This window comes from Pinus tabuliformis, chromosome 8 (genome assembly GCF_031772625.1).
Source record: "Pinus tabuliformis cultivar Carrire ecotype Pingquan chromosome 8, CPIR1, whole genome shotgun sequence".
In the NCBI taxonomy this organism is placed as follows: Eukaryota; Viridiplantae; Streptophyta; class Pinopsida; order Pinales; family Pinaceae; genus Pinus; species Pinus tabuliformis.
Window position 1 is genome coordinate 57496360 of NC_142294.1, and position 10045 is coordinate 57506404.

The window sequence follows — 10045 nt, forward strand, 5'->3', positions numbered from 1 at the left end:
CCAAAAATTGGGGCTCATCAGTATACATGCAGGTTTCCTCAAGCAGACTCGCGTATACGCGAGTTTCTTGTATTAGAAATGCGTGTGCACGCTTCTGTGTCTTTACACAATCGCGTATGCAATTTTTTGAATTGTTTTTTCAAATCTTCTTGCCCAGTTAGGTCTACTGCCTGGTCATGTCTGTTGTTTTATGGTCATCTACTATCTGAAGAATTCAGTTTTCCTGCAAGCTTTCTTTTTCAAAATCTCCTTCTCACTGAAAAGCCTAGTTGGCCTAGGATTGCTTCTTAAGCAAGTTTGTGGTTTGTGTCTTGGGTTCAAGGCTTCTGTTTGAAGTTCTTGGATGTTCTGGTTTTCCAGAACAAGAAATTCATTTCGATTTCGTTTGCAGCCCAGATTTCAAGTTTCCTTGCTTTGCTTTTCCTTGTTTGATTGGCCTTGTTGCTTTTCGTGCTTTTTTTAGAGTCCTTTTTGGCAATTTTGAAAGTGTTTCTTTCTTGACATTTTGTCGGTTTGCTTAAATCTTTTGCTGCTATTCGGATCAGTTTGTGCAAGTTTGTAGTCTTTCTTGTTTCAAGTTTCATTTATTAATGAGTTTTATAACTTGTGAGATTTAAAGACTCCTTGTGCTTATTTCTTGGTCTTTCGAATTTGGTAGTTTTTTGTGACCTCAAAAGTTGCTTTCATTTCCTTAAAAGAAAAACATAAAAGCTTTGCTTTTCTTTTTCCAAGATTTTGGTTTTTGGTTTCTTTTGTTTTGTTGTTGTTAATCAATTGGGATCTTTTGCAATTTGTTTTGCCTGCTTTGGAGGGACATTTGTTTTTAATTTTTGGCCCCCTTCATTATCAAGTTGGCGTATTGACTCTATAAAGAACCACATTTTGCTTATAGTATGAGTGTTTTTTTAGGATCTTGCATCATCATTTAAACTTGCATTAGGTTAGTTTGCATCTTAAGCATTCTTAGTCTTTTTAGATTTTGAGTGTGTGTGGAGTGTTTCAGAAAAGAAAAGGAAAATATTTTTCTTATATAAGTTTTCGTAGAACCCAAGTAGAAATCACTTTTCATCGAAGAAAATAACTGCATGCATATAGTTAGGTTTCTATTGGTTTCTTTTGCGTCATAAAACATCATCAGTTTCACTCTCGTAAATTCCCCCTGACTTAAAGAACAACTTTATAAAATCAAGCGATTTAATAAAATGAACTAGAACTTTTTATTTTTTTCCTTAACAAACATCAACAAGTTTAGGTTCATTAGGGCCTTGGAATAGGTGAGTGGAGAGTTAACTCTCCAAGGCCGCTCAAATTATCAAACGTAGAAGTTGAATAACGAGCGAAATCTAATATCGTTAGAAAGACTGGGAAAGCTCCGTGACTGGGAGTTAAGCACGAGGGAGAGTGAAGACAAGGAAGAGAGATACCCTCTCTCCTACTTGTTGGATCCCGCCTCACGAATGTTTCGCCCGGCTTTTGATACGAGTTGGTATCCACAGTCGCCTTTCCTAGGAATCTCATAGGTGGCTGTGGAGGGGAATCCGTGGCACCTGAGGCTAACATTGCATCACGTTCAACAATATTTCTAGAGGGTACCCTTGCGAAGCCTAGGTGCTTGCACCGGAAAAGGCTGTTGTTTGGAGGTCAGCGTAACTACTTCTGATACCTTCGCTAGTAGGCCTCGGGTGTAATTACCCCAGACTATTTTTGGAAGGCCCTTGATTTTGGCTTTATTGTATTTTGGTGTTCGGTCCTAATCACCCGGAGTGGAAATATTTGAAAGTAGTTTGATTGTTTGTATCTTTATGGACTTTTAGAGAGTGATATTTTCTCTTAGTTGGCCTAGCTTTACAATTTTTTTGAGTCTTTAAGTAGATTTCTTAAAAATAATTCAAAGTGGCTGATCGACCTGCTCATCGGTCTGGGAGACTTCGTGGGATTTCACCTGTGAGTCCCGAGCCTTCTCCTCGAAGGCGTAGGAGCAAATCTACCAGTGGTTTTTAATCGGTGGCAGCAGGCGCATTGGAGATTGATCCTCCGGTTGGAGTTATTGATTCACAGGATAGACCTGGTACAAGTAGAGAGTTGGAGAGAAACACTCCAGTTCTTTCTCGAGTCCTCTTCCAGTTGGAAGACATTATTGAAGTCGAGGAGCTCCCTGAGTCTATTTTGACTCCTAATTCTCCTCTTCCTCCCGATCATCCAGACATTTTATTATACGTCGGGACTCCGACCAACAGGCCTTCGAGCCCAGGTTTATATCGATATTTTCCTTCGATGACCACTACTGGAAGCATGGCATCCACGATAAGTGCTACGAGTATGCAAACTCTTGTATCTGTACAAGGAGGAGGAACAATTTCTATACCTTCCATTACTCCTAGCACTACTATATTTTGTTCTACTTCCATTACATCTTCGAGTGGAAGTTCTTAAGCTATTGCCTCTGGCATTGGCTTTTTCCCTTTTGGAATGTCGACCAGCGCGATTCCTTCGGTCCCGTTAAGTGTTCCATCGACTACCTCCACATCCATGGCTTCCATGGCAAGTGGATCAACTTCTTTTCAGGGTTTCCCGTTCGGGGGTGGTCATATACCACATTCTAACCCATCTTTGGGATCAATACCTTTTTCCGCTTCATATCAAAGTTATAACCTGTTTCAAGGTTGGATAAACCCTGCAGTTAGTGGGTTAGGAGTCAAGAATCAATTTTATTTCGGCCAACAAGGGAATATGTCGTATTCTTCTGTTAGTTCATTCCAGAACTTTTCTCCCTATGCTAATGCATGGAACCCTTACCAAGGGCTCTTTGCTCCTTTCAACACCTCTCTAGGGGGAAATTTTACTGGCTACGGAAAATTTTCGGCAGGAGTTGGTCAAAATCTAGTTTTTTTTTGTACCACAAGGAGCTCCTTATGGTTCAGTTGGGTCTACGAGTTATTTTAGGCAACCTGGTGCCTTCACAAATCCAGGCCATTCTTTTCAGAACATTGGGAGTTCTACCCACACTGGGTGGAATCCTCAGGGTCCTCCGTGACTACCTTTCCTGGCAACATTAAACTTGCCAGATCTTTCTAAATTGACTAATGATCCGATTAGGTATAACCCAGTTTGGCCTCCGGTCCCAACCAAACTTCCCTCAGATATACCAAAATTTGAAGGGAAGACTAGTGACGATCCGGGGGACCACGTAACCACTTTCCACTTATGGTGTTTGTCCAACTCCCTGATAGACGATTCAATCAGGTTGAGATTATTTCAACGTACCCTAACTGGAAATGCGGCTAAGTGGTAGTTAGAATTTCCAGGTGGCACCTTCGCTTCTTTCGGCATTTTAGCTACTATCTTTTTGAACCATTTTCAGTTGCCTGTCCGCTATGATGCTGGAACTGAGCTTTTGGCTAATTTTGAACAGGATCAGGCAACCCACATTTCGGATCATATCTAGGAATGGAGGAGAAGGAAGAGGCTTATTAAAGTTGATATTCCACAAGAATTCCTTCTTGAATGGTTTCTTAAATCATTACAACCCGAGATCTCTAAGGACATGTCACTCTTCGGTGTATTCATCGAGGAGCAGGCTATTTCTAGAGCCTAGCAATTACAGCTTATATATTCTCAATCTGGGGTCCTTCAAAAAATTCTACCTGATGCTCCTAGGTCCAAGGTCGATATAGCCAAGCCAAAGCCAGGTCCCCATGCCGACGGGCTAGTCGGATCGATCGATGCTAACACGACTATCCTTCTAACTCAATTGCAGTAGTTGTCTTTACAAACTGCTTCTTCTATGCAGGATTCGTCGTCCGTCACTACCCCTTCTCAACCCATGTCTATAAATGTCATCCAAACTTCTAACCCCAAAGGAAACCAATAATCTGATGGGAAGAAGAAAGGACGAGGTAGGAAAAAGAATCAGGATGGGAAGGGCAATGTAAAGAAGCCTGACAACGATGCCGGACGGGGTAGAAAGGAGTCTAAGAAAAACATAAATTTTCCATGCAAGCTATGTAATGAAGATCATTTGACTCATCTCTGTCCTAAGATCTAAGATGCTCAACGCTTATTAGTTCAGCAAGGGTCCTCTAGCTCCTAGGTTGTCCTCACTAACCCTTTTCCCCAAGGGCAACAATTACTTGCTGGCGCAAACTTTAGTACTGGTACCCCTGTTGGGGGCAACCAGGAAGGGGACAATACATCACATGTCTACATGATGAGTTCACATATCGACGTCGCTATGCACTCGCGTGATTACGGCGAATCAGAGTCATCTAAGGCTAAATCTTCTTCCGATGCTTCAGAGCTGCTCCATATTGAGAGGCCCTCTATTGAGTCTATACCTCAGATGCTGAAAGGCTCCGCAAAACACTCGACCATTAACCCTAATGCTAGGGAAGCCTAGAACTACTCGATTGTAGAATATCTAGCTCAGAGTCCTTGTGCTATGTTAGCGTTAGAGGTACTCTAGTCATGCCTTGCTCAGAGAAGTGCATTACTCTCAGCAATCAGAGCAGTTGATCCAAAAAATTCTCTTGTGCTTACATTTGATATGTCAAATGTCAAAAAGAGACTCCCACATCATATGGCTTTCCAGATAAAGTCTACATATTGAAAGACCAATATCTTTCGAATTGTTATCGATGAGGGAGCTTCCACATGTGTGATGTCCATATCATGTTGGAAGGCCATTGGATCACCTCAAGTTGTTCCTTCACCTACTCTATTGACGACATTTGATGGAAATTCTCATAGGCTGCATGGGATTATTCCTGCCTTTCCCATCTGTGTTGGGGGAAAGGTGGTAAATATTGAAGTAGAAATAGTCGATGCGAATCTAGATTACAACCTCCTTTTAGGCAGGAATTGGATTTATGAGATGGATGCCATTGTATCATCATTATTTCGCATCCTTTGCTTTCCCCATGAAGGAAAAATGGTAAAAGTTGATCAAATGGATTATTCTCCGGCTGACTGCATGCATCTTCTGAGTCTACTATTCCATTAGTGGACAATCCCAGGCAACCTATAGAGAATTTAGGAGTTGTAATGTACTCTTCCTTAATGGGTAATTTTGATCTTCCCACTCCTATAGCTAGAATTAATGCTATTTCATCCTCCAAGGGACCTTCTCGAAGAGAGTTCTTTCGAACTCATTATTTTTCGGACCCTTGGCCTTGAACCTCATCTACCACCACATTAGATGGAGGGAAAGTAGGTGGAATGGCATGTCCTATGTCTGCAACAGAAATTGCTTATCAGTCTATTGTTAACTCTTCAGACTCCCATCCTACTCCTTTCTCAGCAGAGGAGATGGATGGAGATGTGGCTCTGGCCTGGACCCTTAATTCAACTTCGGCTCAAGATTGTTTGGATACTGCCTTTCCATATAAAGAAGTAATTCTAGAAGTAATGATGGGTGTTGATAGACCATGGGATGATCTACATCATCATTTGTATTTCCTCCCTCATTTGCAAGAAATTGAGTCAAGTTTGTCCAGTCCTTCTACTAGTGATGTTCATGCAGTTTTAAACCCTTTGGCCCCAGCACAGTTTTCTACCGAAGGTAACATGTTTGTTATCTCACAAACTGTACCGGTGAACATCTCTAGGAATCCTAACACTATTGAAAATGTCTTCATTGGAGCTGACTGTTCCCCTGAAGAAATTCAAACTTATACCGATCTCTTCAAAGAGTTTTGTGATGTGTTCGCTTGGTCTTATGAGGAAATGCCTGGAATAGATCCATCTATAGTCCAGCATGAGATCAAGACATACAAAAATGCTAAACCTATTCGTAAAAAACTTCGACTAGTTAATCCTAGAAAAGCAGCAGCTATCAAAGTTGAAGTCGAGAAGTTGCTAAAGGCGGGTTTCATATACCCTGTTCCTTTAACTGAGTGGGTCTCTAATCCAGTCCCCGTAGATAAAAAGCAAGGAACGATTCGAGTATGCATTGACTTTAGGGACCTAAATAAGGCTTGTCTGAAATACAATTACCCCACAACCTTTATTGATCAAATTATTGATGAATGTGCGAGTAATGGAATTTTTTCGTTCATGGACAAATTCTCAGGTTATAATCAAATTACTATTCATCCAGAAGATCAGCATAAGACAACCTTTATTTGTCCCTGGGGTACGTTTGCATACAAAAAGATGCCTTTTGGCCTCAAAAATGCTGGAGCCACTTTTCAGCGAGCCATGTTTTATGCTTTTCACAACATCAAGCATGTTATCGAAGCATACCTGGATGATTTAGCTGCTCATTCTCGAAAGAGAATGGATCATCCTAAACATCTTCGATTGATTTTTGAGAGGTGTTGTTTTTATAAAATCCGGTTGAATCCGAATAAGTGCATTTTCGCGGTCACATCCGGTCAACTATTAGGATTCATCGTGTCAACGGAGGGGATTCGTGTAGATCCCTTCAAGGTTGAGGAAATACTTCAGTTGCCTCCCCTATCTTCCATACGTCAACTTCAAAGTCTCCAAGCAAAAACAAATTACTTGAGGAGATTTATAGCCAATTATGCCGAGATCATAAAAGGATTTATGTGTTTGCTTAAGAAAGGGGTCCCATTTTTATGGGATGATTTCATGCAACGATCTTTTGATGCTTTGAAAAAAGCATTAACCTCTGCTCCATTGTTGATTCCACCTGATTATAGCAAAGATTTCCTCTTGTATCTCGTTGTAGCAGAATCAACCATTGGTATGGTTCTGGTTCAGGAAGATGATGCCTTATGTGAACATGTAATCTACTATCTAAGCCGAGGCTTGGTAGGTCCTGAATTGTGCTATTCTCCCATTGAGAAATTAGCTTTGGCAGCTATCCATGCAGTCCAGCGACTTCGGCATTACATTCTTCTTCGAAAAATGTTCGTCTTAGAAACTATCAATCCATTTCAGTTTGTTCTCAGTAGGCGAGTGATTGGGGGCAAATATAATAGATGGATTGTCATCTTGCAAGAATTCGATCTCGAATTCATGTCGACTAAATCTAAGAAATATTTGGTATTTGTAGAGTTGATATCCGAGCTGCCTTGTGAAGAAGAAATTATTCACGAGGAAAATTTTCTTGATGAACATTTATTTCTTATTTCCTCACAGGATCCTTGGTATGGGGATATCCTTATATATCTCTAGACTTCGAAGTTTCCACCCACTTTTTCCAAGGACGAGCATAGAAAGTTGTGTCACCTCGCTAAGAATTATGTTATTATAGGTGACACGTTGTATCGTCACGGGATTGATTCAATCCTTAGGCGTTGTTTAACCTTGGAAGAGGCTGAGTCCGTGCTTAATGATTGCCACAGTGGAGCTTGTGGCAGTCATCTATCTGGGCTTGCGACAGCCCAAAAAATTCTGCGAGCAGGCTACTTTTGGCCTTTGATATTCAAAGATTGTATTGAGGTGGTCAAAAGATGCCATCCTTGTCAGGTCTATACTCGGAAAATGCACACACATCCAGCTCCACTTTTCACTTTTATCACCGTCGGACCTTTCACGAAGTGGGGCATTGACTTTACTACTTGTAATCCGCCTTCGGCAAGAAATAACAAGTATATCATTGTGGCCGTAGACTACTTTATGAAGTGGGCTGAGGCCATGCCTACTTTTAAGAATGACAGTGAAACAACAACCTTGTTTCTCTTCAATCAAGTCATTTCCTGGTTTGGTATCCCTAAAGAGATTGTCACTGACCATGGCAGTCATTTCCAAAATCAACTGATGTCTGAATTGGCTCTCAAGTTGGGTTTCCGGCAAGAGAATTCGTCTCCGTATTATCCTCAGGCCAATGGGCAGGTTGAAGCCATGAACAAATCCCTTAAAATAATTCTGCAAAGGACGATTGACAAAGCTAGATCCAATTGGCACATCATGTTGTATCTGGCACTTTGGGCATACCAAACGTCAGTTAAGACTGCCACTGGTTTTACTCCTTTTCAACTGGTATACGGGTTGGAATCTATTTTTCCTGTTGAATGTGAAATTCCTTCCCTTAAACTAGTTGTTGAACTTCTTCCAGAGACTTCTAGTCTCGAAGAGCGCCTCGTTCATTTGGAGCATCTTGATGAGCAACGTCGAGATGCTGCCACAATAAATGAAGCCCATAAAAAGAGGGTAAAATCTCAATATGATAAAGCTGTTCGCCCTAGAAATTTTTCTGAAGGTGACCTTGTCTTGGTCTACGATCAAGACAAAGATGCCTTGGGGGCAGGCAAGTTTAAGTCTATGTGGTACAGTCCCTTTATTGTCAAGCGAGTTTTAAAAAAGGGAGCATATGAATTGATTGACTTTGAAGGAAACAAGTTGGCGGAGCCCAGAAATGGGCTCTACCTTAAGAAGTACTTTGCTTAGGCTTCAACCGAGCACTTGCTTGTTTGCATTTATTGTATGTTTGTACATATCTATCTATCAGTTTTAGTGATGTCGATATTTTTTATCTGCTTTGGCAGGTATTGATGGATGATTTGATATATCTAGGGTTCGCCGATGGTGTGAGTAGGCATACCCAGAACCTTGCTTCTGCGGCTTGGGTGATTTATTATCCATCTAGCCAGTTGATGGTTTCGAGAGGAGTATGTATCGGTCCTGCTTCAAATAATATTGCTGAATATACTGTTGTTATCAATCTACTATCTGAAGCGATATCTCTTGATATTGATTCGTTAGTGGTTTATTTAGACTCGCAGCTGGTGGTATCTCAACTAAATAACATCTATCAGGTACGAGATCCCTATTTGTATCACCAATTTTTGAGAGTGCGATTGTTGCAACGATCATTTGTTTACATCACATTTGTTCACATTCCACGATCAGAAAATTCCTTAGCAGATTCTATTGCTAATCAAGCATTGGACTGGCATATAAATCATTCATCAAATTAAAAACATAAAAAATAATCGAGAAATCATCTGTATATATGATCATCATAAAATCGTCTGTATATTGATAGAGTGTTTGTGTCCAAAATAATATACAAAAATCGGGGCACGATGACCTACAAAATTTGGTCTTATACCCATCACCATGTCTAAAATCACAGAAAGGGATTTGATCATCTATTTAACGATCTTGCTCAGGATGAGCAGCTAGAAATTAAACGATGGCATTGGCCACACGCCGAAATAGTCGCACCCAGTCCCGTGGTACTCCTACCACACGCCGCTGCATCTCCTCTGGTAAGTCCTCTATGGCTATCATGGCTACTTGGTGAGTTAGTCTCACCAAGTTCCTCTGAACTACATGGACAACTCTCCCAGTCTCAGTTGCATCCCCTTCGACACCTCTTCCACGACGCCTATGTCGAGGAAATCCGTCAGGTCTCACTAGTCCCACATCTGAAACATGAGCAATCACTTAGCCTTTGCAACTTGGCACACCTTTCATCCATGGAAAGAAAGTTCCTTCGAGTGTCATTGACTAGTTTTGCCACCTTGCATTGAGCATAGGAATGTTCCCCTCCCAGGAACTAGAGCATTTGCTTTTTCGACACTCGTTCTTTCCACTGTACTATAGCATTCTTTTATTCTTTTTTAGGCTTCACATAAATGAAAAGACAAAAAAAAATTATATATCCCAAAAAGGAGCGGGAATGGGACATTATTTCCATGATTGATGGCAACTAGAGTCAGTTGTGTCGCCCTTGAACAAAGCAATCAAAAAGTAAGTCTTTCCTCCAATGGGATGGGCTTTAGTTTGACTTAGGAAAGCCTTAACCTTGTTATTGAGTCAATACTCCTCCGATTGGTTATCTCTTCCAATCATATGGAGAGTTTTCTTATGCCTCCTGCATGACGAACTTATACAAAGTTATCATATGCTTCCATGTAGTCACAATTGAGTCATGACTTTGTTCAAGCGAAGTAAACCTGAGTCGGCCTCTCTCTGGTGTCTCTTGACCTATTTTTCAGTCGCCCATCCCTAGTTGTCATTGTCTTGTTTGGTATCACATCAGCTATGTTGGTCCTTTGCTCGTGTCGGTTTGAGAAGGTCTCCATTGACTTCTCGTTGGCGGGTCTTGCTCTTATCGACTACGACAAATTGC